This window comes from Pleurodeles waltl, chromosome 7 (genome assembly GCF_031143425.1).
Source record: "Pleurodeles waltl isolate 20211129_DDA chromosome 7, aPleWal1.hap1.20221129, whole genome shotgun sequence".
Taxonomy (NCBI): Eukaryota; Metazoa; Chordata; class Amphibia; order Caudata; family Salamandridae; genus Pleurodeles; species Pleurodeles waltl.
Window position 1 is genome coordinate 1,328,526,237 of NC_090446.1, and position 27,499 is coordinate 1,328,553,735.

Below are 27,499 nucleotides of genomic sequence, written 5' to 3' on the forward strand. Positions count from 1 at the left end.
CCCTGGTCGCAGAGGCCGAGTTATCTCTTTAAATTGCTCTCTCCGTCGTATTCGGAGCTGCTATTGGTTCTGAATGTTAATGGGTCTGTGTCTCTGTCTCTGCCTCACTCTGCCTGTGGTGTGCGCGCGTGTGGTGAGTGTGTGGTGAGTGTGCGGCTTCTGCCTCTCTCCTCCAGCCTGTCTGGGCTTCTAGTGCGTGCATCAGTGTGACGGAACGGGGGATAAGGAGGGGAAAACAGTTTAGTACACGTGAGGGGGGAGAGTGGCGAGAGGGGAAGAGGGAGGGAGGGGAGGAGGGGAGAAGGGGAGAAGAGGACCGTCAGCTGCAGAAGGGCAACAGCATCCCTGACTTCCCTGGAACCAGGCGCGGGAAGGTCAGAGGAAAAAGAAAGAAAAATACCCCAAGAGACGCGAGGTAGTGAGAAGCGCGCCCACGGAGGTGAAGGGATGCTTTCGGATGCTGGTCCAAGGATGGGGATGCAGGGATGCAGTGATGCTGACCCGGGTACCAGCTGGTGCAGACCTGCACTGCTCCCCCTCCCCTGACAGCTCCTGTGCTGCTTCGCACCCTCTAACCTGCCCCTCCTTCCTGACAACCAGACACCCTCGTCTCAAGGCTCGGACCGACAAATAGGAGGACATTGGACAATCGAAGAAAAACCGAGAAATAAAAAAAACGTCTGCATCCGCCGCAGATTAACTTTGAATGCAACATGTGCAACGAGCGCAGTTTACCTTGAAGGGACAGGAGACAACCTTGGGCGGATGAAGACATAAGAGGGGAGGAACAGTCAAATCAGGGGGGAGGAGAGGACGCCCCAATCTGCAACCCCCCGAACCGGACCCTCTTAGGGATTGAGAAAACGTCTGCCTGTGAGTACATCTTCCTCACGTCCCATCCCGAGCTGCTCTCTAGGAGGCGAAGAACATCTCTTCTCTGCTGCGTTTCAACGAATGCTTGTGCACTCTGCGCCCCTGTGCGCATCTCTCTGCACCATGGGGGCCTCCGCCGCGCGGATTTAGGGCCGGTGTCCTCACAGCACAGCCCCCGCGGGGGGCCATGAGCAGGTGAGTGCAGTCTTTTCTTTGTCCCCAACCTTTCCACTAACGCTCTTTGCGGCTGTCGTGGCCTCTCAGTGTTGAAGTTCCTGCCCCTGGTGGGTGCCAGGTGCTTCTGTGGGTCTGCCGGTGCCCACTGCGCACTCAGCCCTTTCTGTCTACTGCCCCAGGCTCTTAACAACGATGTATGTGAGGCCCGCGAAGGACTCTGTAAGTTTCCATGAATCTGTGCACTATTCGTCCTCTTCGACAGCGGGCCAGAGGGGAGGAGCCACCTCCCAAACCCACTAAACGTGCAAATAATTCACCGTGCTTGTGTGAAGTGTTAGCCACTTTCACTTTGACATAGGTAGGTTGCAGAGAAGCACCCAGTGCTTTACTGACATGTAGCAGGGAACGTGGCAAGCAGTGGATTGTTTTAGAAATGTTTGGTTTTCCGTTCACTGTTGCATTTGCCAGTCTTTGCTTGGCATAAGTTGGATATTTGATACGAAAATGATACTTTAATTTGAAGGGCCGTCTGTGCAGTTTCAACAGTGATACCTTCGTAGTTGTTTTCCAAATACAGTATGAATTCAGTAATTTATATTTATTGGAAATATATAGTAATTGCGTTTCAATATCCACCAATCAACAAATACATCCATCCATCGTGTATTCAAGAGTTAAGTGTAGCGCAATACGCTTAAATGATCACACACACAATCACATCTAGGGGCTTACACACACACATTCTCATCTAGGCGCTTACACAGACACGCGCGTCTACCTAGGACACACGCGCACATACACGCACATATATCTAGGCGCTCACACACGCACACCCATCACATATCTAGGCGCTTAAACGCACACACACACACACACATACCCACATACAATCACATTTAGGGGCTTATACACACACACATTCACATGTAGGCGCTTACACACAGGCGCGCGTATATCTAGGTGCTCACACACGCGCGCGAACACACACACACACATAACTAGGCGCTCACATACACAAACGCACACACACACCACATATCTAGGCGCTTAAATTCCCACACACACACTCACATCTAGGGACGTAGACACACACACTCTGCTCCTCCCGTCCCTCCCCAAAAAGCTATATTTTGCTCTCCTGTACTTCTTTACCTCGGCTGCCCCTGGAATAAAATGCTCAATTTCCAGTACCGTTGTCGGTGCATGTAGAACATCAGTCCATATAGGTTCACTGGTCTGCACGTGCCTTTTATAGTCGAGTGTGTGCCATTTCTAAGTGCGATCAGTAGCGCGCAGCCTGCCTGTCCGTGTCAGCGTGCGAGAGGGGACGTCATCAGCGGTCCTTACAGCCGACTGCTCTGAACGTGACATCGGGACGCAGCACGCTGTCCCCCAATATGCCTGTCTGTGTAGATGGCAGAGATAATTTAGCATCACTCAACCATTCCGGTGTAAACAGGATACACTCTGAGGACACTCGTGCATAATGGGCCCGTCTCTATGGTGCAGAGACGGCTCAATGTCATTCGGTCTGCCAGCAGTTGGCAGCAGTCTGTATACTGTGCTGGTCTGTATAAGGCAATCTTGGCCAGGATCCGTTCTGTGAGCGCACGAGGGGCCTGGCGCTACATGGTACATACAAATCAGTGTCTTCCTGCCTGGCGGCATTTGGCAGGGGTCTGTACAACGTGTTGGTCTGTGAGTGGCGGACGTAGTGTAGCAATCATTCAGCCAGGCTCTTTTAGCCATGACTTATTCTGCAAGGTCGCCGTGTGCCTAGCAGATCTGTCTCTACAGTGCAGAGACAGTTCAATATTTATTTAGTCTGTCGCCATTTGGTAGGAGTCTGTAGCAGGTGGTGGTCTGTAAGAGTCTGAATTTACAGTACTCTTTCGGTGAGTGCCCAGTGTGAATGAGGGGCCAGTCACTGCCTGGCGGAGCTACTTCAATGCCACTCCGCCTTTCAGTATTTGATGGGATTTTGTATCAAATGCAAGTTTATGTATGATTGGTTTGGCCAATATTCCGTCTGTGAATAAATGGTGTGTGTGACATACAAGTCACGTGGGCCGTTGGCCTGGATGTGACTGAATTGGTCAATAGTCCTTCAGTGAGTAAACAGTGTGTATCGCATTACTGTCACTATATTTCTTCAGAATGTGCTGCTGCCCTGTGTATGACTCAATTGGTCAACAGTCTTTATGTAAGTACACAGCATGCATGACAGAGCACTCCTTATAAGCAGGGCCACTGGAATTATCTGACAGGGAAGGAGCAAATTATGCAGCAGCGTTGACTAAGTTAAGCAATCAGAAAAGACAAATTATGCGGCACAGAGTGGTAATGGTCTGGTCCGGCAGTGCAGCTGTCACCATACAATTATGTGAACATCACTATAGAAGGACTTTGACTCCGCCCACGTATTGAGAGGCAGGAGTACATGCTTGGTTTAGGCAGAAGTTGTGTGCTTCCACAAAAAATGCTTGTCCTCTACACAGCTGTGATTATTCTGTATATTTATCCAGCTGCTTGAGCTTGAACTTTCAGGTGCACAAACCAGACATTGCAATGCTATTAAAATGTCTTAGATAACTAGTTCATTTGTAATGTTTTTTCTCTGGCAGCAGCACAGATGGGAGGAGACAGTTATTAACCCACATGGATTTTTAGGTCTGGCTTGACAGTATGTTTCGGTGTGGCTTGGCAGTACAACTATATTATTCTACAGCTCTTTGAGTCCACACAAATACATATTAATTCCCTTGCTATCTACCTGTAATGGCTCACATTACCATATAAAGTTCCTTTAAAGCCAGACCTATTGGTAATGTCAATGCTTGTTATACAGGTTAACGCGGCCTGGACAAAGGCTTCACCCAATTGTGCCAGTTTAACACTCAAATACAGCAATAAGCAACAAAGATGGGGCTACTCAGTCTTTGCAAAGGGCTTTATACTGCACACCAACACATGACCCTACATGTTTAGTAACTTTTGATTTGTTTGTGATAGAAACAACAATTTTTTTTAATATGCAGCTTATGCAACAGATGATGGATTATATGGCAAATGCAGCAAATCAATAAATATGTGGAATATGCTGGGCCCCAAAATCTCACCATTCTAGTGGTCTCGCTTATATGTCTGTATAATATGTTGGTCTGCACATTGATGAATTAGTCAGTAGTTATGTGAGTACACAATGTGTATGACCTGACAGTCACTGTGTGTATGTATAATGTGTGGGCCTACATAAGACTGAAATATTCACTTGTCCTTCTATGAGTACACAGTGTGTATGACAGAACAGTCACTATATGTCTGTGTAATGTATAGATCTGGATATTGATAAATTAGTCAACAGTCCTATGAGTAAACAGCGTGTATGGCAGAACAGTCACTATATGTCTTTATGTTGTGTAGGCCTATATACAATTGAATTAGTCAATCATCCCTCTGTGAAAATACAATGTGCAAGGCAGTACATTCACTATGTCTGTATAATGTGCAGATTTATATATGACTACATTAGTCCATAGTCCTTCTGGAAGTACACAATGTGTATGATAGAGTAGTCAATATATGTCCGTATAATGTGCTGTTCTGCACATTGGTTAATTAGTCTACAGATCTTCTGCAAGTGCACAGTGTGCGTAACAGAGCGGCCACTATGTGTCTGCATAATGTGCTGTACTATATATTGGTGAATTAGTCAATAGTCCTTAAGTGAGTCCACAGTGTGCATGACAGAGCAGTCACTACGTGTCTGTATAATGTGCTGGTCTGTACATTGGTGAATAGTCCTTCTGCGAGTGCACAGTGTAAAAGAAAAGTCACTATATGTCTGTATAATGTCCTGGATGGCACATTGAAGAATGATTCAGTAGTCCTCCTGTGAGCACACAGTGTGCATGACAGAACAGTCGATATATGTCTGTATGATGTGCTGTTCTGTATATTGGTGAATTTGGCAATAGTCCTCAGTGAGTGCACAGGGTGTTTAACAGAACAGTCACTATATGTCTGTATAATTAATGTCCTGGTTGGTACATTGGTGAATTAGGCACAGTCCTGTGAGCACACAGTATGTATGGCAGAACAGTCACTATGGAGCACAGATAGTGCAGTGTTTTTCAGCTCGGAGGAAAGCAGAGGTCTGTAAATGGTCTGCACAGAGGTGACTTAGGCACACTTCTTTCTGTGATATATCATGGCTGTCGGTCATCAAGCAGTCCGAATGCACAGACCCGGACTCCAATCGGAGTCCTGCAGGGACAAGCAGCTCTGTAGATGACCTCGAGCTCCCTCCTGTATAAGAGACAGCGGAAACTAACTAGCTGTAGATTCCCAAAGACAGTACTCCACCTGGGGGAGAGATGGTCTGTGTGTTTACTAAGTGGAGCCGGAAGTACATCAGCCTTTCCAGGCCTTGAGCGGAACCCCACCTCGGTCCATAGTACGTGTTTCGTTGTATATTTCTGTCGGTAATCAGGCAGGGCATGTCCCCAGCTGCCAGTGGTATTTACATTGCCAGTGTGTAGTGGTTCTCCCTATCCATCGCTCGGTCTGTATAGGGCAGTGATTTTCCACTCCTAATTCAGTCGTTAAAGAGTATATATTATGTACATGGACCGTACGTGGCAGTGCAAAGGACGAGGTTGTGTGTAATAGCTGATTCCACCCAAGTGTTGTGTATACTTTGCGTCGGTTCACTGTGTCAGGCGGAGAGTGGCACTTTGGGGCATATTTAAGAGCCGCTAGCGCCACCCTAGCGCTGCCATTGCATAATGTTTTTGAAGCTAAGGCGACGGTAAAGAGGCTTTCCTGCCACGCCATACTTACAAAGTGGCACAATGCATGCATTGAGCCACTTTGTAACCCCTTGCACCACATTATGCCTCTGCCAGGCATAATGCATGCAAGGAGGGCGTTCTGGTGCTAGGAGGCCCACAAAAATGGTGCAGTGACATGTGAAAGATTTCGCTGCACCATTTATGGCATAATTTGTAATGCCTGCTCAGAGCAGGCGTTAAAATGATGCTCCCATAGTAACCTATGGGCCTCCTTGCATTTTGCTGCACTAGCATCAACATTTTTTACCCTAGTGTAGTAATGCACCACAACAGCATAAAAAATGTTGACACTATTGTGCTAATGACCGCCATGGTGCACCGTATTATAAATGTGGTCCAACATTGATGTTGTTAGGTGCCGGTAGGGGCGGCGTGAGAAAAGTGGCGCATCATAGCTGATGCACCACTTTTTTTTAAATATGGGCCTTTGTTTTTTATTGTTGTCCTTAAAATATTCACTTAGGGAGAGTACCTGATACAGTTCCTGACATATTAGGTGCCACCTTGTTGAATTAATTTTTATGTGTATTGCCAAATGTATTCACTACCCATATTTGTGAATATCATCTACAAACAAATTGTCTAGAAGAATGATTTAAGACTATGAACATTGTAATAAATATGGTGTCAAATCTGGAGAGTGCACTTGAACTCTTAGGGTTTATAGATAGCATTAGAACTCTTGATCACCACTAAGATAGTTTTCAGTAGGAAAAATCCAAAAAGCATGTGAATTGTTATCCTGTTACAACCAACAATTCAATTTATTTCTGAAGACATCTCACACACAATGAAACCACAGACAAATAAAAGATCCAGTCAAGGAAATAACAAAGGCAAAGGAATACATAGACATGGAGAGAGAATTAGACATTTAGGGGGCATTGTTGCGTGAAGACATACAGGGATACACACACTGCGAGAGAAAGAAATAGGCAGGCTCGGACAGTGAGGATGATAATGGCACTGGTGATAATATGGAGTGACTTGGGATAAAAAGAGGGGAAGACACAGATATGTGGAGACGCATACACAGGAAGATGCAAATATGGCGAAGACAAGAAAATGAGAACAACATAGAAAAGGCGAAGACAGAGACACTGAGATGGCACAAGGAAGACATAGATGCTGGAGAGACAAGTCAACCCGCTAATCAAATTCCAGTTCACAGCGCAACCAACATCGGAGAGCTTTGGTTTTTGTAGCATTTTAGTAACTAAGGACTTTTTAACCTATCATCCTTCTGAGACCAATGAAATTAGTACCTCCGAGTTGTGTAACAGTACCACTATTATCCACTGTTCTACAAAGCAGCAAAATCTGTGGCAGCCGTTGTTGGAGAAACATCATTTGCAAGGGGTTGTCTGTATTGAATGATCAAGGAGGATCCATAAGGATTATGTTAGGTTCCAAGCATGGTTGAAGGCATTGCACTCAGATATTTTCTAGATCACGGTACTCGATGTAGGTCCAGGGGATATGCAGGAGGTAGAAGTAGTTGGATCTATGCCAGATTTTCTGGGTAATCTCATAAAATGCACTTTGGGACATTGAATCTAAATGCAATTCGTGCACATAGTGGTTATCATGAAAATCTTTCATGGTTCTGACACTCCAGGACATATTTTGGACCACACTTTTAAGAGAGACATGGCTCTGTACTTTATTATTTAGCTTTTCAGCACAGCGCATTACATAGAATCCGTCCAGCCCATATCGGTTGTTGCTCCTTCAATCAGCACAGTACAAATCCTAAGAGTCATTTTGTGAGTAATCTTAATTTTGTGGAAAGCTTTGAATGTATCTTGGGTAGACCAGAGCACAATGTGACTGGTGAATTACAGGGTTACATATGCAATGAGAGTTAAACGTCATAATATAGACATCAAAAGTATCCAGCAAAGAAATCCCAACACCAAAAATATCCACTTCATCAACCTCAAGGTCCGCTTAAAACCTAAATCCCACGCTATCATAATTTTTGCAATTTGGAAATTTCTGCAAAAACACCTATCCTCTGTCGTGCCTTGCGTGTGTTCAATGCTTGGCAGCTGGTCAGTTCTTTTCATATTAATATTTATTTTGGTGTGTAGCAGTTAAATGCATGCCAACGTTATTGCAGTACATATTTGTGGTGCTGAGAATAGTGTGGTCGATATATTGTGGTCTAATCTATCTATCTATCTATCTATCTATCTATCTATCTATCTATCTATCTATCTATCTATCTATCTATCTATCTATCTATCTATCTATCTATCTATCTATCTATCTATCTATCTATCCATCTATCCATCTATCTATCTATCTATCTATCTATCTATCTATCTATCTATCTATCTATCTATCTATCTATCTATCTGTCTATCTGTCTATCTGTCTATCTGTCTGTCTATCTATCTATCTATCTATCCATCTATCCATCCATCTATCTATCTATCTATCTATCTATCTATCTATCTATCTATCTATCTATCTATCTATCTATCTATCGATCAGCATGCCTGGCATAATGCCGCAAACTCACAAAGGGTGATGGGAGGAAAGCGAGCAATAAATCAAAGCACTGGCAATCATTCAGAGTAGCTTTCCAATCCATTGTTCTTTTGTCCAGCATGCTACCTCAGTTTGGACTCAGTCTTATGCAAATCAGTCTTGACCCTGGTCCAATAGCAGTCTAGTCCCTTCCTGAACCATATTACAAGCAACCCAAAAGCAGTCTTTCTGACTAAGGCTCTTCAGGGAGGTCCTTGCCTGGCAGTTTGGACTGGACTGTTCCAACTGGAGCAAGGTCAAGACTTATTTTTGTATGGCTGGGTCCAAACTGATGTGACATGATGAATAAAAGAAAAATGGGCCTGATTTAGAGTTTGGCAGATGGTGTTACTCCGTCACAAAAGTGTTGGATATACTGTCCGCCATATTACAATTCCATTATAGCCTATGGAGTTCAGAATATGGTGGACAGGATATCCGTCATGCTTGTGACGGAGTAAACCAACCGCCAAACTCTAAATCAGGCTGTATGTGTTGGAATGCTACCCTTACCAATTGCCAGTGATTAGACTTATCATAAGCATTACTCTCATCACCTTTTGCATGTTTGGTATTACCCCTGCATTAAGACTGAGGCCCTCATTACTACTTCGGCGGACGGAGTAGCCCGTCTGCGGAAGCCGTGCGGTCAGAAAACTGCCAGTACGATGTTCTGACCGCGAGGGTCATTACAAGTTTCCTGCTGGTCGGCGGGTGGAAACAGAGCTTCTGCCCGCTGGCCCGGTGGGAAACAAGCCATAACATTGACGCCAGCTTGTAATCAAGCCGAATGCAAAGTTGTGGTGCTGCCAAGCAGACATTGAAAAGCGAGATGGGGCTGCCCATAGGGGCCCCTGCACTACCCATGCCAAGTGCATGGGCAGTGCAGGGGACCATGGGCCCCCCGGCACCCAGTCGCCACCAGCTTATACATGGCGGTGCACCCATCATGTAAAAGCCGGAGAAGAGGGGACTCGTAATCCCCAGGGCAGTGCTGCTCGCAGCGCAGTGGATTATGACTGCCGGCACCACCAGGCTGTTTTCCGGCAAAGAAGTGGCGGTGCCGGCAGTCCAACTGTGGTGCTTTTGCCACGGTCATAATGTGGAGGCCGGACTGCTGCATTGGCAGCGCTCCAACCACCACCGCAACCCTGATGGTCTCTAGACCACCAGGGTTGTAATGACAGCCTGAATGTCAGAATTCCATAGATGAAAATACCACCTGACATAAATATTATGTTCTAAATGTGGGTACGTCCAATGTGCCATTGGGTGCAGAATTTATATTGTTAAATCTAATTGGTGATATTTTGGCAAATGTTACTGTGGAGATTCAGTCCACAATATTCTGGTACAATACCAACATTAAATCACTGGATTTCCAGTACCCGTACTGTTTGCTTTGAGGAGACGTCTGCATGACAGTGGATTCCTTCCATCTCTTCGTTGGCTTCTCTTTGGGGTACATGTGGTTGAAGTCCTCCTATCCAAGTATATTTATAACAGAATGACTGCGGATAAGGATCTTTATATATGGAACCCACAGCAATGAACATGTAGACATTTCTTGAACTTTGGATTTGCTGCACTTGCGTCAGACCTTTTCAGGTTTTCTCCCCATTATGAATGATCCACACTTCAGGACAATTGTGGTAAACTACGAAAAACAATCTTTTTCCTTACATAACAATTGGTGGCTATGAAATGTGAGCTGAACTGTATTTCACACTTGCTGGTGCAGTCATTATTCCCTTACTGTTTGGTAGATGTATTCATGAACAGGTTGGTTAGCTTCGTATATTGTTACCTTCTGATCAGCCAGTTCACTTCTGATCAGCCAACAACCTTTAAGAGGCTGGAAGACTGAGGCACACAGCACCCCATTGGAAGTCCAGAGCCTCAGGTTGTGGAAAGCATGGACCCATACCAAACGGGATACTGATTCACACCCAATTCACGAACCATGTAAAACTAGTCAGTTCCAACTCAGCATTGACTGATGCCAATTAAGAAGATGAATTGTGATCTAATAATGGTGGAAAATAGCTACTAACTACCCCAGTCTCCAAGCCTTAACACAGACTTTTTCATCTGCTACATTTCACTGAAGGGACCAAATGGTAGAACATAATAATAACTTTTTTTGTGCTGGACTTGATACCATGCTTGTGGTGGTTCTAGTGTCTGTAAATAACAGGTATTACTATTACCCAATGTAATGGTGCTCAATTTACCAACCTCAGAAGGATGGAACTCTGAGCCTTGCAACGGTTCGAAAAGGAGATCTGAAGATCACAATGTACATCAACGGGAAGATTTTAAGAAAATAGGCCTTCCCATCAACCATCACACAAAGAAATATTCATGTGCAGGCGCAGGACAACTGCTCCTACATCGAAATAAATGATTAAGGGTTTGGCATTTCAGTCTTCAGGAATCTATCACTGCAAACTAAGGGGCAGATTTACTAAACTTTCACACGGCGCACCACGTCACCTTGCTATGCTGCGCTTTGTGAAAGGGCAGAAATGTGCTATATTTAACATTATAGAGCGCATTCCTGTCCTTTTCTTGCACTGGTGCCCTTTTGGCTGCCTAACACCAACGCAGGGACCCTTGCGTCATTGTTCAAGGGAGCGTGCATTGCACAGCAACATTGTCTTTGTGCAGGAAGAGACACCTTCCTGCACAAAAAGAATCCTCAAAGGCATTTTCCTCTTTCTCTGTGCAGCACACAAAGAAAGAGAAAAAGCAAGGAGAAATAAATATATTTCTCTTTGTTACCCCTCACCTGGGGAGGCATAGCATTTTGATGCTTTCCCAGGTCTACCAGTAATGGTAAGTCTGAGAATGCACCAAAATCGATAGGTGGATGCGTGGGAAGACCCATGCTCCACCCATGGAATGCCTTCCTGGGGCAGAATAATACAATGCACTGTTTTGCTCTGTGTTGTGTTACTCTAGAATTATCAATCCATACAGGGCCATCCAAGTTGGCCTTGCGTGGCTTAATAAATCTGACTTAGTTGTCACGTCGCCATTGCACCCCCTTGCAAGGCACAAGGGCGATGCAACTCAATGATAAATATGTCCATCTGTACAGTCGTGCCTAGATATGTGTACGTGAATATACCTGAGCTGAAAAATGGCAGGGACCGGAAGTCACACTTTCCCATAAAACAGAAAGTTTGGGCGCCTGTCCTCTGCTTGGGAGAGTTCTGTGAACTGCGAGGTATGAAAACTGATCTCCAGGCCGTTAGCTTGAAAGGAGAAGGGTATTTTGGTCCCACGCACTAAACACACAGCGATAGCACAGCGCTGTGTCCTAGGAAAGTCGATATTTGTTGGTTTGTGGTGATGCACTTCACATAGAGGATTCATTCAAAATGGAGCCAGCCTTCATATCAAAGAGAGATACATTTACATACAAGTGCAGTATCCTTGTATATATGATAGCCTGTTTTATGAAAAGAGAGGGCCTTGGATGCACCTTGTGATGTTAAATCTGCAATCCATATGTCGGACAGCTGAAGGCTTAACAGATGTATCTGTCATCAGCAGCTCACCGGTTCTAATCCCAACAGAGCCATCTCGACCTGTCTACCACTGTTGGTATAATGTGTAACATTCAAGTACTATTTGTGGTGCAGTGGTAATTCTGCAATTCTACACAATCAAAATTACCAAATGACATTTTTGTATATTTGAATTTAGGTGGTAGCTCCACAAGTGCTTATTTTTGGCTTTCTTTATTGACATTTATATGCCATGAGGTACATCGTCAGGTCTAATGTTGTCCAACAACACTTAAACTGGTAGGACTATCCATCCCATACATTTCTAACATGCAAAAGCTGGTGTTAAAAACTATCAAGAACACCCCAGTTCTAGACATTGATTCAAAGCTGCCAGCTTCTAATGCAGGGTTCGCCAACCTTCTCTGTAACAAGAGCTACTTAAGTTAGATGAAAATCATTGCAAGCTGCTCATATTATTAGTGTTGTACTAGCGACCACACCAGACAAGATCACATAGGTGGCCACTAGCAGTGATCACCTCAGTACATCAACCAGAATTGTCAGCAATAATGCAATAATGCACAAAAGGCTTTGTTAATTTTAAATGTCTCTTCATGGGTATTACATAGTAGTGACACCTGCAATGCCCCTGGCACCAGTGTTATAATATCTGTAATAGGTCTGCCCAAAGCCACACGATTTATCACTTAAATATCAACATTAAATATACTTTTTAAACTGAACTACTTTTCTCCAAACAGCTTATATGTTCTGAAAATACACACATTTTCATCTTGCATGCACACTCTCAATTTTGTTATACATATAATAATACATGCAAGAAAAAAACTTTAATATAAGAGACTGACGTACAACCAGGAGAGCTACTTACAGGTAGCTGTAAAGCTACCAGTAGATCATGAGCTACTCGTTGGAGAAGCCTAATCTAATTGTTTACGTCTCAGATGTAAGCACACGTTAGTAATGCTGTTGTCTGCCATGATTACGTTTTGATGTTTGGTGACACAATACACAATACATCATCATAACCAGCCTGTGGAAAACGTTCTGGAAGCTCTTATATTAAATTATGGTACAATAGGAATGGGCAAATGGATTTTTAGAGTGACAGACATGGAATTTAGGTCATGTCAAACCTAAACCTGGACTTGTTGATTCACTACTCAGAGCCCCACCCCCCTTCAGATAAGGAGCATTTACGTTTCCTTCTGGGGATGTTCGAGGTTTATTCAAAGTTTGTAAGGGGTTTTGCTGTGCCACAAAGATCTTTATTGAAGAAGGAGATGTTTGAATTGAATGACGCATGCCAACTGTTTTTTGAAGAGTTGAAAAACACGATCTCTTAAGCACCTGCTCTTCATCCATTTGTTGAAGGGTGCACATGTTACAGTTCACACCAACACTTATGAACTAAGGCCCAGATTTAAGAGGGCCTAGCGCCATTCCAGTGCCACATTAGCATAATTTTTTTTGTACGCTAATGTGGTGTTAGAAGACCAAAAACGCTGCACCATATTTACAAAGAGGGCAATGCTTGCATTGCACCACTTTGTAACCCCTTGTGCCACATTATGCATGTGCCAGGCATAATGTATGCAAGGGGGACGTTCTGGTGCTTGGGGGGGGCGAAAAATGGGCATAGAAATCTAAGAGATTTCTTTGCATCATTTTTATTGCCATTTTTAACACCTGCTTAGAGCAGGTGTTAAAGGGAGGCTCCCATTATTTCCAGTGGGCCTCTGGGTGCTTTGCAGGATTGGCGTCAAAATATTTGACACTTATCCTGCAAAGTGCCGGGCTAGTGTAAAAAATTAGGATGCTAGTACCCCTGACTACCGCCATGGTGTGCCATATTTTAAATATGGTGCACACATGGTGGCGTTAGGGGGATGCTAAGGTGTGCAAGAAAAGTGGTGCTGCACTAGGTGCAACGCCACTTTTCATAAATCTGCCCCTAAGTGTGGTTTTAGGTCAGGTCGATGGTTGCAGGAAATACACCATAGGTTTTGTCTCAAGAGGGTCCTACAGAATATTACTAAGTGTCATCGAAAAAGAGATGTTAGCATGCACATGGAGCATGGAGAAAATAACATTTTTATGAAAAAGCAGTGAGACAGACCGTTTGTAACTAAATTCGATCACAGGCGATTGGTGGACATCGTTGTTGGTGATAAGATGAAAAAACAACTGCAGTTTGACTTTCTAGGATGCAAACAAAGTTGTTGGAATACATATTTGATATTTTTTCCATACAAGGCTTTTAGAATGTTGGATCAGATTGCTTAGTATCTACTGATTTAAGGGGAAATTGAAGAATCGTTTGGTGAAGATGAAGAATGCTTAGTCACGACCTGTGAGTTTGAGAAGACAGCTTGTGAGAGTGAGGGACAGTGGAGACTCACGATCCAGTGTTGCAACAAGGTTTAAACCACTTGATCAAGGGGTGGCCTAGAGAAAATACAGCTTCACAGACGTGCAACCTTTTTGGAAGATAGTAATTTGTCAGAAATAAATAGGGTCCTATTTCGTGGTGAAAAGCTTGTTCCCCCTAAGACTTTTAGAGAAAGAATTATTCATGTTGCTCATATCGGCCATCCTTGCTCAACTTTGACCAGGTGATGCATTAAGGTAGAGGACTGGTGTCCCAGGATGGATGTTAGGTTTGAGAGGTATATCCGTGAATGCGAATGTACTACTCGCAATAAGAGATGTTTGATACCCGCTGAAGTTGCAGTGAGCGCCCCTTCTAGCATCTGGCAAACACAGGGTTAGCATTTTATGGACTAGTTTCAAATACTACCGTACAATGCATTGGTACTGGTTAGCCATTTGACTAAATGGGAAGAAGTCAGATATATGGGTGAACCCACCACAGACTCTGATCAGTTGTTATGATAAATATTTGATAAAGAGTGGGTCCCAGAAAGCATACTCACTGGTAAAAGTACACAGTTTACCTCTTGATTCATTTGTGATATTTTGGAGAAAAGTTGGAATAAACACATCAGAACCACTTTGTACCGTATTCAAAGGAATGACATGGTTGAAAGGTTCAATTGAGTGTTAGTGGAGTATGTCCAGAGTGTCCATTTGGTGCAATAAAGAAATAACTGCTGAAGTACCTGAGTTGGTGTGGACTTTCAGGACTACCCCTCACATCTCTATGGGAAAATCACCCTTTGAATGAATGCATGTTAGAGTGGCAATTTCAGGGTTACATCCTATTTGGTTCCATGCTTACTGTTCCAAAGAACTATTTTTTTCCAAAGAAAGGGAAAATGCCAAGGAAACGAATGGTGCTCACAGGAAAAGTAAACTTAAAATGGAAAAGCGAGAGTTCCTAATTTCTGTGTTGGAGAATTTGTCAGGATCAAAGATCCTAATTTGCTAAAAAAAAAGGTTGTTCAGATTCCGTTATCTTGTGTGTATATGGAAGGTGTTTTGCAACATAGGGCCTCATTTACAATAATTTTGTGCCACATTAGTGTATTTTTGTTTGTGCTAAGGCAGCGCAAAACAGTCCCCCACCTCATGACAAGTTTACAAACTGGCGCAATGTCACCATTGCACCAGTTTGTAAAGCCTTGCTCCCCATTATACCTGTGCCAGGTACAGAGGCGGCCGGCAGCTTTGGGAGGGAGGGGGGCGGGCGGGGCACACACACACACACAAACACACACACACACAGACTCATTCTTTCACACACAGACACGCACGCACGCACGCTCATCCATTAACAACTCTCATTCCATTCAAACATGCACGCACGCACCAAACATTCATTTTACAAGATCACACACATTCATTCTTTTACACATTCACGCACGCACTTCCATTAACACTCATTCCATTCAAACATGCACGCACGCACCAAACATTCATTTTACAAGATCACACATATTCATTCTTTCACACACACACACACGCACGCACATCCATTAACAAGGCTCATAACACTCAAACATGCACACACGCACCAAACATTCAATGTAAAACATAACACACATACATACACACACACACACACTTACCTTTAGCCTCCAGGTCCCAGGAGGGTTGGGACTGCTGCCTTCCCTCATTGGCTGACCTGAGGTCAGCCATTGAGGGAAGGCAGCAGACCCAGCCTCGTCACAGAGTGGGATGGGGTCAGTGAGACTGCTGACCCCACCCCACTCTGTGAGGAAGTGTCACTGATTGACACTCGCCTTGGGCACTTCAGGGCTTAAACTGAAGCGCCCAGGGAGAGTGTCAATTGGTGACGCTTTCCTCGTCACCCAGGGGAGGGCCTCGAGGCACCTTTGCTGGGCCGAGGAGGTCACGCCCATAGGAGCTGTGATCTCCTCAGCCCAGCAAAGTTCAGCTCAGGCAGCCAGGAGCCTGCGCAAATCGCGCATGTCTGCTCCTGGCTGCCTGATCTGAGCATGAAGAGTGTCTGTGAGGCTGACCTTTGTTCAGCCTGACAGACACTCTTCATGGGGTGGGGGGGCGTGGCCCCTCCGCCCTAAAGGACGGGCCGCCACTGGCCAGGTATAATGTATGCAAGGTGGATATTCTCCTGTTAAAAGCCCTTTAGAAATGTCACAGTGAAATCTACAAGATTTTACTGCACCATGCTGTAGATTTCACTGCACCATGCTGTTCCAGCATAGCATAATTTTTTTAACACCTGCTCAGGGCAGAAGTTAAATGTGATGCTGTGCTCTTGTCTATGGGTCCCCCTTAACTTTGCTGGACTAGCGCAAAAATGTTGATTCTAGTCCAGCAATCTTTAGGTTTAGCATCACAACAGCATCAGAATTTCAGGATACTGAGCTCCCATTGCATCACTGGGGGTGGGCATAGGGCGGCACAAGAAAACTGGCGCATCGGTCACGATGCACCAGTTTCTAGTAAATGAGGCCCACAGTGAGAGTAGAAGTGGTGCAATGGTGGCATTGTGGAAGAGTCACCAAGTCCAAAAAAGTTATCCAAAATTGACTCAAAAGAGGTGTGACAGTCACATTGGTTCCGCTGTTCAGAATCGTGGCATCAAAAAAAGTGTCTCCACTGCTGCCCCGTGCTACAGCAGTCATGCTTGTCATACCCCGCAATATCTGTTAGACTCGAATTTGCATCAGTTACATGGTTTGTGTCATGACATACATGTGGTGGAATGCTACTCAAGCTTCTTGTTTGATCTACTGTTATGTCACAAAAATGTTATTTTTAATCTTTTTTCAGATTTTAGTTTTAAGTGCCATTTTTGGTTCTGTATACTTTTTGTAAATGCATTTGTAAAGGTTGAGACGTTTGTTGGCTAGAATTCCGTGTAGGTCAAGCATTCCCAGTGAATACCTGATGATGCTGCCAAGAGGCATGCATGTAGTTGAGACAGAGACCTCGTGCTGTCACCCATGTTCTCCAGTTTTGTCTTGTTAAAGTTGGGAATGAACTACTAGGTTTGTGTGTGGACTAGTGTTTACAGGCCATTTCAGTTCCAAAATGGTTTAGAGCTGCCTACCTTCCTTGTGTTCTTGGGTAAGAGCGGTAAAGGGCCAGATGTGGTCTGTGTAGCAATTCATACTGTTGAGTAAACCAATTCCTGTCAAGAAATCCTATGGTCATCAGATTGCAGGGAATTCTCATCAATTCCTCGTTATCCAGTCTGTTTCCCTTTGTAAGAACTCTTGAAGCAACTGTAACAAAGCAGATTACCTTTCGGTGGTTTACAGTGTTGGGCATGATGTCTTTTGCAATATTACCAGTATTAGGAGTTGTCAGAAAAGTGTCCCAAAGGCTCTAATTTATTGTCTTGTTATTCTGTTCTGAGATCCCTGTAGATGTTTGAATTTAATATTATATTCTCTCTCCTGGATGCACACCGCTTATGCTTATGGAATCCGTTCACACACCTGCCCATACATTATTAGAGTGAGCTACAAAAAAAAGTCCATTCTCAAGTTTGACAAGCTTTTCAATTATTGTGCCTTGCTTCTAGAGCCATGACATGCTATTATCACTTAATCTAATGAAGTTTTCTGTTGGACCAAAGTGAACTCTGGGTTTATGAATCAATCACATATTTAGGCCCATATTTATACTTTTTAAGCGCCGCGTTTGCATTATTGTTTTGACGCAAAAGCGGCGCAAACTTACAAAATATAATTGTATTTTGAAAGTTTGCGCCGCTTTTGCGTCAAAAAGTAACACAAATGTGGTGCACAAAAAGTATAAATATGGGCCTTAGTGCCTTAACAGCACCAATATAGATCTTCTAATCTAATCTAAATTTATAACCATTGCCAACATGCTCATCCATGTTTGTGTACTACCTAGGAGACACTTGGTCTGCTACCTACCATTGGACACAGTAATTCTTTCACAACTTGATCCCTTCAAAATACGTCCATTATTGTTTTCTGCTCTCCTCCAGCATGTAAATGTTTTACCATGGTTAAATGCTCTTATACATATCCTAATTTCATAACACACAACAAAGTAACCATAGTATTACGTGGCCAGGCATGATGTAGAATATCATACCTAGGCTTAAAAATATATAATAATTTAAAACAGAGCATGAAGGATTTTTTAGGAGAAGGAATGTTTTGCATTGAATTTATAAAGGATACTCAAGGACTTGAGGTTATCCTCTCTGAAGCTATACACTCACCTCTTTACAGTTCTTGCACACCTAATGATAACCTCAATAACACATTGAAAGCTTGAATGCCAAGTGACTAGTAAAGAAAAATTATCTGATTCATGAAGTAAAAGGAAAAAACGATAATCCCTCCCCTGGGTCATTCTGAATTGAAATTACTTTCACCATACAATCCTTGTAACATAATTCTACCTATTCTTTCCAGATAGAAAATCCTCCTGCCTAATGAATTACCAAAATTGGAAGATTTTCTAGTACGCTCAGCTCTAAATCAAGCCTTTAGTCAGCTGACTACTTCTGGCATTGTCATCTTAATCCAATATGCATATGAAATCATCCTTTTAGGTGCATCTCTTCTCGTGTCAGCCCCATATGTGTAAACTATATTATATGTAGCTACATTCAAGCTCCTCTATATTCAAAATTATGGTTTAGAAACCTCTTGGATCTTCCCTCATTGACCTGATTTAAGAGTGTACAGGTTGAAAGACAGGTGTAAAGTCAGCAAGTGATAGGCAAGGTAGCTGATTGCCTATTTTGTGGACAGTTAATGCATTGTTATATACTGCCCTTTAAAGAGATACTTCTTCATTGCTTTCCTTAATTGGAGCCGTTTTGAGTGCTCCCAATGAATAGGGGGGTGGTGTTCACGATTGTGGGTGGATAGTTGGAAAAGGTTTGCTACCTTGTTTTTTCTAGCCTGCCATCTGTGTCCTGGATATGGATATGCTGAGAACCACCAAAGAAGGTGATCTTGTATTAGCTTTGTAAATGATGCAGCTGGCTTTGAAGATGATTTGGGTCAGTGAGAGAAACCAATGTGGTTCCATCAGTATGGGGGTTAAGTAGCCATATTTCTTCAGGCCCTGTATGTGATGCGCAGCGGTATGTAGGATGCCCTAAAACCATGCCAGTGTGGAGTCTGGGATGCCATGGAAAGGGTGATACCACCATAAAGATGTGTAAGAAGGTTGAACATCAGTTATCACATCGCATTCTGCAACAAACAGTTACACGTTCTTTAAAAGAGAGAGCTGGTACCAATCCTTTTTTGTTTTTTGAGTGACAATGTGTTACTGGAGGGTGAGGTTGGTGTCCACAATGAATCCAGGTGACTTGGCATTTGGTAAAAGTTGGGGTTCAAAGCCGTCTTTGAGCCAGGTTTGTACTGTTTCTTGTTCGTTCTTCGGAATATAACAGGCCTTCTGCTTTGGTTGGATTAAGCTTCAGAGAGGCACTGGACATCAAGGTCTGGATGATGTGCATGCAGTGCTTGAGGCATTGAATGTCTGAACCAGAGGGGACTTTAAAAACAAATTGTGCATCCTCAGCATACTATTGAATCTTGATGCTGCCAGTACTGAGTAGAGCACCAAGAGGCTACATGTAGAGGTTCAAGATGACAAGGGGCAGCATGGAATCCTGCCAGACTCTGCAGGTGATTTGGATATTTTGGGACCTGGAGCTCCTCAGATGAACAAATTGGTGTTGGTAAGAAAGCCAGGAGGACAGCCACTGAAAGCCATTGGTGGTTAATCCCATTCAACATTCTAAGTTGCACATGACCATGGGAGGGCTGACTGTGTTGATGGTAGCTGAGAGGTCCAGAAATAATGTAAATTATCTATGGAGACCTCCCTTTTTACCAATAAATGTTTGTTCCTTTTTCCCCACCAAGAGAATGCTGCTAAGTGCAAGATAGAAGGGCAATAAAATCATTTTCATAGGTGCCTTAATATTTTCTTTCGATGAAATTGAGAACCACCTAAGATTGTCCAATTTTTCAGATTTTACCTTGAGACCCGTCCTTACTATCCAGTCTCAATCAATCAAAAAAATGTATATAGCGCGCTACTCACCCGTGAGGGTCTCAAGGCGCTGGTGGGGGTGAGACCACTGTTCGAATAGCCATGTCTTGAGGTTTTTTCTGAAGAGCAGGAGGTCTTGGGTCTTGCGGAGGTTGGTGGGGAGGGAGTTCAAGGCCTTGGGTGCGAGATAGGAGAAGGATTTGCCTCCTGTGGTGGTGTGTTGGATGCGGGGGACTGTGGCGAGTGCAAGGTCGGCTGATTGGAGGTGGCGGGTGGGAGTGTGGAAGTTTACTCTTTCGTTGAGGTAGGTTGGGCCGGTGTTGTGGAGGGATTTGTGTGCGTGGATGAGGATTTTGAAGGTGATCCTTTTGTCTATGGGGAGCCAGTGAAGGGATTTGAGGTGTGATGAGATGTGTTCATGGCGGGGGAGGTCCATGATGAGGCCCGCAGCTGTGTTCTGGATTCTCTGGAGTTTGTGCTTGAGTTTGAGTGTGGTGCCGGCGTAGAGGGCGTTAACATAGTCTAGCCTGCTGCTGATTAGTGCGTGAGTGATGGTCTTTCTGGTCTCTGTGGGAATCCATTTGAAGGTTTTTTCCAGCATGCGCAGTGTGTTGAAATAGGAGGAGGGGACGGCATTGATTTGCTGGGTCATTTAGAGGGAGGGGTCCAGGATGATGCCAAGGTTGCTTGCGTGGTTTGCGGGGGTAGGTGCGGGGCCTAGGGCGGTGGGCCACCAGGAGGTGTCCCATACGGTTTGTGGGGGCCGAAAATGATGATCTTGGTTTTGTTGGGGTTGAGCTTGAGGTGGTTAGCTGTCATCCAGGCGGAGGTGTCAAGGAGTGCAGTGTGGAGGTTGGTTTTGGCAGTAGTAGGGTTGCGGGTGATGGAGAAGATTAGTTGGGTGTCATCTGCGTAGGAGAGGATGGTGATTTCGTGTCATTGGAGGATGTTGGCTAGTGGGATCATGTAAATGTTGAAGAGTGTGGGGCTGAGGGAGGATCCTTGGGGGACTCCGCAGATGATTTTGGTGGCAGTGGATTGGAAGGGTGGGAGGCAGACTTTTTGGGTTCTATCGATGAGGAAGGAGGTAAGCCAGTCTAGGGCTTTGTGTTGAATCCCAGAGTTGTGGAGGCGTGTATGGAGTGTTTGGTGGCAGACAGTGTCAAAGGCTGCGGAGAGGTCCAGAAGTATGAGTGCGATGGTCTCGCCCTTGTCGACTTTGGTTCTGATGTCGTCAGTGCATGCCATGAGGGTGGTTTCCGTGCTATGGTTCTTGCGGAACACAGATGGGGAAGGGTCGAGTGTGTGGTTTTCCTCAAGGAAGTGGGATAGATGGGCGTTCACTAGTTTCTCAGCGACCTTGGCAGGGAAAGGGAGGAGAGAGATGGGGCGGTAGTTGGAGAGGTCGTCTGGGTCGGCTTTGTTTTTTTTAGGAGTGCAGTGACATCCACGTGCTTCCAGGGGTCTGGGAAGGTGACGGTGTCGAATGAGCTGTTGATTATGTCTCGAAGTTTGGGGGCGATGGTTGGGCTGGCTTTGTTGTGGAACCGATGAGGGCGGGGGGCGGGGGGCGGAGGGTGATCCAGAGTGGATGGAATTCATTGTTTTTTCTGTTTCTTCATCGGTGGTTGGGGCCCAGGTGGTGAGTAGGCTGGGGGGGGTGTGAAGGGGGTCTGTGTTGGACGGGTGGGGGGTTTGTGTGGTGGGTGTGTGTGGTATGAAGCTGTTGTGTATGTCCAGGATTTTGCAGTGGAAATGGTTTGAGAGGGAGTTGCAGAGGGTTTGTGTGTGCATGGGGTCTAGGTTGCTGGTTTTGGGCTTGGAGAGCTCTTTGATGACGGTAAAGAGTTCTTTGCTGTTTTGGGAGTTGTTGTCTATGCATGCCTTGTAGTGCGCTCTTTTGGTGGTGCATATGTGTTGGTGGTGGTTGCGAGTGTATGTTTTGAGGGTGGAGAAGTTTGTGGTGGAAGGTTCTTGTCGCCAGGCTTTCTCTGCTTTCTCTGCTTTGCGGCATTTGCGCTTGGAATCTTGGAGTTCAGCAGTGAACCATGGGGCGTTCTTGATGTTGCGGGTGGTAATCTTTTTTCTGAGGGGGGCGAGTGAATCTGCCAGTTGGGAGTTCAGGCGTTCTGTGGGGATCTTGTCCCACATGCGGTAGGGGGGTGGTGGGTTGGTGTTGGTGTGTGGGGAGTTTGGCGAAGGAGAAGTGGACGCAGTGGTGGTCGGTCCAGTGGAGTTTGGTGGTGTGGGTGTAGGTTATGTGTTGGCTCGAAGTGAAGATTGCATCAAGTGTGTGTCCTGCTGAGTGAGTGGGTGCTGTGACCAGTTGCTTGAGTCTGAGGTTGGTAAGGTTGTCTAGGAGGGAAGAGGAGTTGTGGTCGTGGGGGTTCTCCAGGTGAAAGTTGAAATCGCCAAGGAGGATGTAGTCTGTGGAGATGAGGGCGTGTGGGCTGTTGGTGTCAGTGATGATGTCACAGAAGGGGGGGCGTCTGTATGTATTATCTTTTAAATTTGTGTGCTTGAAGTCTGTCTATCTAGTTAGTTGCCATATTACCTGATCCATGGTCTCTTCTTTGGGAATGACAGTGAGATATCAAAATTGCATTGACTGATTAATATGTTTTATTCATTCCCTGGCTTCTCCTCATGGTCTGTGGTTTCCTATTCCCTTCCTCCACGTTCCCTCTGGGTAACTGGTGTGGTTTTCCAATTCTGGTATCCCCTATTATCCTTACGGATGACTTGTGTCTGGTACTTGCTATTTGGCGAATTAGCAGGATTCTTGGAGTATGTTTCCTGGCTCGTGAGTCTTCTTCTTGGTTTTTGGACCCACTTGCTCATCCCGTCTTTCCCCTGTGTGAACGCTTGCAGTCCATGAAATTTCTTGAGGTTAATAATCCTTGTGTGAGATTTCTCTCATGGAATCTTGTTCTCTTGTGAGACCACACACTATTGTGACCTTTGTTTTTTGAGAGCCTGTCGATATCTCCCTTGCTGTGTATAGAGGCGGAGGTGAGTCAGTATATAGAACACTTTATTACATACGCTTTCCCTTTACAGTTTCTCGTTTCACTCATTGAACATCAAGAAGATTTCCCCACAACTCATAGAAGTTGACTCATTCACATAGCTTAGCAAGATACCCATTAACACTACTGTTAACATACCTTCACAAGACAAACTAGGCTTTAGTTTGTTATTGCAAGCTCAGGACCAATAGAAAGTTAGTTGCAGATTATTGAAACTGATGATAGGCCATACTGCAAGCATCATAGCACAGCAGCATCAATGGATAATGATTGGTACATAATGTCAGCTACCAGCTGGAAAAGTAACAATAGAGAGACTTTATAGCTCACCTGCTGCCAAATTTTCTGCCCCTAACTGCTATGGTTAGTCATAACATAACAGAACATAACATAACTTAGTTTTGCAAGGCACCTCCCCATGGTCTTGCAAATTAAGGATGCCAAGGTTATCTATTACTACATCTCCTTGTGGGAAAACAGGTGAGAGTGAATTTCTTTCTTAATTCTCCACTAATGTATTAATCAATGTGACTTGGAGACTTCTAAGAAGTGGATATTGTACACTTGCATCATTCAATTATTTATTCACAGTTGCCGAAGTAAAGCCTAGGTGGCAAGAAGTATTGATCAATCAGTCAATTGCTAGGGGTTTCCTAGGACGCGTTGCAATCCTGATAGGTATCACAGCCCTCTCTCCCTCCGCTCCTTGGGAGAGCGACTCAATTTAAGTATAGCCATGGTGGGGCTGAGAGTCCTCATCTGTGGTCAATGTTCATGTGTTTCTTTATGACTTTAAAATAAAAAATAAAGCATAAATGAATAGCGACATCTTACATGCTTGTATGTATGCAAGAATATCACATGCAGACATATTGTCTGGCATATTGCAACTTAAACTGCGTTTACAAAAGTATTGTCCTATTGGGATATGATTTTTTCTTTTTAACTTGAATAGGTGATGTTTTAGTAAATTATATTTAAGACATAATATTTATGTCAGGCAAATGAAGTACCACCAGTTCCACTGGGTCCTATTGTTTTGTGGCTTCATTAAATGGGACAAATGTATCACCGCATATCACTTCTGGAAGGCCAAGAGTATCGACTCAGACAATCCCACATGTATTACCTCATGTAATGTCAAATATAGGAAATTATAGAACTCAACCTGTTATTGAATGTCATTCTAACAGTGATGACTCTTCTAACACCAAATCTATTAAAGTGTGTATGCGCTACTGTAATGCCAAGTGTACCGCTTTGTGTATTCCCCAGTGTAACAAGTGATTTAGTCATAGATGCTGCAAGACCTTGGAATAAACTCCATCAGACCCTCAGATTCTTAAAAAATGACAAGATCTTTAAGAAACAATTAAAGAAATCGGTCTTTGTGCTACCAAAGTGCTTGGTCGTCTGAATGGTCCTTTGATGCTGTTGTGTCACCACAAACAGAGTACATTGTTCTGAGGGTAGCGCCAAGATGCCCCTTGGGGCAACAGCCATGCTCTATGAAAACTACCTCATTCATTCATTCATCGAATTGTGCAAAATGCTAATTGGATGAATGTAGATAATCATGAATTTTTAAAGTGTATCCATTAATTTAATTCACTGTATATCAACTCATGTACCTTTTAGTTATCAACCTATACGATCATAAAGGTGTGCACTCAGGCAACTTTCTGAACCATTGCCTAGTGTCATAAAATTGTTCACCTCGGTGTCCGATTCATTAAAATTGTAACATAAAGTTATACAATGTTAATCACTGGCTAAAACACATTGTTGTCTTCATATCAACCGATTAAATGCACCAGAGACTGCTACCCCTTCCTTTACCTAAAGTTCATGCACTCTCATCCCTGGGCTCAATATGTCCAATCTATCGGTGCTTATGTAGGATGAAGGGTTCCAATACCGGTACTTCTGCATGATTCATATCAACCCAGGCAATACCCATGCCATGTAATTATATGGGGGTTGTCCAATATTATAGCAGCCATGTACCATCTGTGTGCTGAGTCAGTGGCCTCCATACGTTTGTGTGTAATCTTCAACACATGCGAAGGAATATATCATATATATATATGTATATATATATATGCATATACACTAGGTGCAGAAGTGTGGTGAACCACCGAGGCTGCCAAAGGAGTCGGCATCTAAAATAAGTAGATTTTCAGGTTAGATTTGAATGTTTTAGTAGTAGCAGATTTTACTGACAATCTGTGTATGCCCCTACATCTAGGCACCGCTATTTATTCTGTCCTGGAATACAAATTAGGTCATTTAGTTAAATGAATTAAGCCCAGAACCCTGCAGAGCAGTTTACTGTGTCCAATTAAGTGGCACAGATATAATTAATTGGTGATGAAATCATGCCCGCCTTCTTCAACTGTGTGCCAGTCAAAATAACCCACAAACACACTGAGTAAATGTTCCCTTGGTCACACTGTTTTTATTATTGTAAAAAAAGTAGGTCTCTGCAGCTATTTATTGTAAGATCAAAACTGTTTCTTATTATCATCAGATCACCAACGATCCTTGCCTAGGATCCCACATACATTCATCATCTGTAGACTACACGAGCAAGTCGTACATTGTCCTATTATGTTTGTGCAATGGGCAATCAATTCTTTGATGTATGAATTCACCGATACATTTGGTAAGGTATCCATCCTTTGATATAGCTATTCATTGATTTATTAATATATTGATGGCTCACTCACTGAAATAAGCTTGCATATAAACATTGTGCATGATCCTCCCAGGTATGCTTTTACAGATGCAATCATGGAATGAGTTATCTATCATTTTTCTGCCTCGGGCGGCTTAACTGAACCAGAAATACCATTCTTGAAGATGTGAATTCCACCTAACTAGAGTATGGTCTGGCATGATGTCACCCTATTAAAAAGGGTAGATTAATAACTATTGGATAAAGCTATGGCAATAAATGTACACTATGAAAAGCCTGTATAGCTGTCATATTTGTAAAGGGGGCATGGCTGGTTGTTTACAAACGCTGGCCCTAACACTTAGCCACTCCCCCAGAGACCTAACTCCCTAAAGATACCAATAAAACACTATATACTCCAAATCCAACCGGGGACAACCTCGAAAGTAAAGCCAGCTTCCCTGGCTACCAATATGGGTATACATGCTCAAGAAATACATATGGGAGACATCAAATGACTGATATCAACTCATAGGCTATGGTCAATGTCCCTTTTTCCCAGTACACAATTAACCTTCATTTCCCACAACTATGTCCCCCAAGTTTCATATGGTGTGGAACCCCCTGATCATCCCATGGGCAGCCCCCCTTCCTTCCCATTAGTACATGTTTTACGCAGTGGTAATGAGAAGTTACAATCTTGTACATAGGGAAATCTTTCAGCTCAAGACACTCCTCACCGGTCCATTCACACCCTGATGACACCACAAGGAGGTATGAATGACAAAATAGACACCCCTACTATCCACGAGCGGGGACAACGACAGCTATCACACATGTGATGTTAACATGGAATGATACCCTAGTAGTTTTTACTCATTCCTTGCCCTTCATTTTGCTAGTAGTGTTATTGTACCTAGTCACGAGTTCTGTGGACGATCACGGTCTACACAAAATGTAACTTAACTATTGGGCGCATTTCAGTGCGAATCTTTAAAAATAAATAACAAATGTTGCAACAAAAAAAACAAGCACTGGTCCTCAAGTTGTGTCAGAGGTGTCACCCTCCATTATGAATTGATGGTAAAAGGAGTAGATGTGCTAAAATTAAACCATTTTCTTCAGCTATTTTTAGGTCAAAGTCCTCTCCTGCAGTTTTAGCCCACATGATCAGCGCTGTTTAATGTTAACCTCTTATGAATGAAGTGTGTTGAGAAGCATTCACGAAAGTGTCCGTAAAAAATGTTTTTTCTCTGAGGTTTATGAATGTCTTTCAACGGTACAGTAACGAAATCCAGACATTCACGTAGGACTTTATATAGAAATGTTGAAAGCCTCTTGGGATTTGGAAAGCTCAAACAGTTT

General features: G+C 43.8%; 1 protein-coding gene across 1 annotated transcript in view; it reads left to right on the forward strand.

Annotated features, from left to right (window-relative positions):
• Positions 1-303: 303 nt before the first annotated feature.
• Positions 304-27,499, forward strand: part of GRIN2D (glutamate ionotropic receptor NMDA type subunit 2D) — a 1,291,669-nt gene continuing 1,264,473 nt past the window's right edge. Inside the window, exon 1 of the mRNA XM_069200679.1 lies at positions 304-1,068. The gene's annotated coding sequence lies outside the window, so the exon portion shown is untranslated. The remainder of the gene's footprint in view (positions 1,069-27,499) is intronic.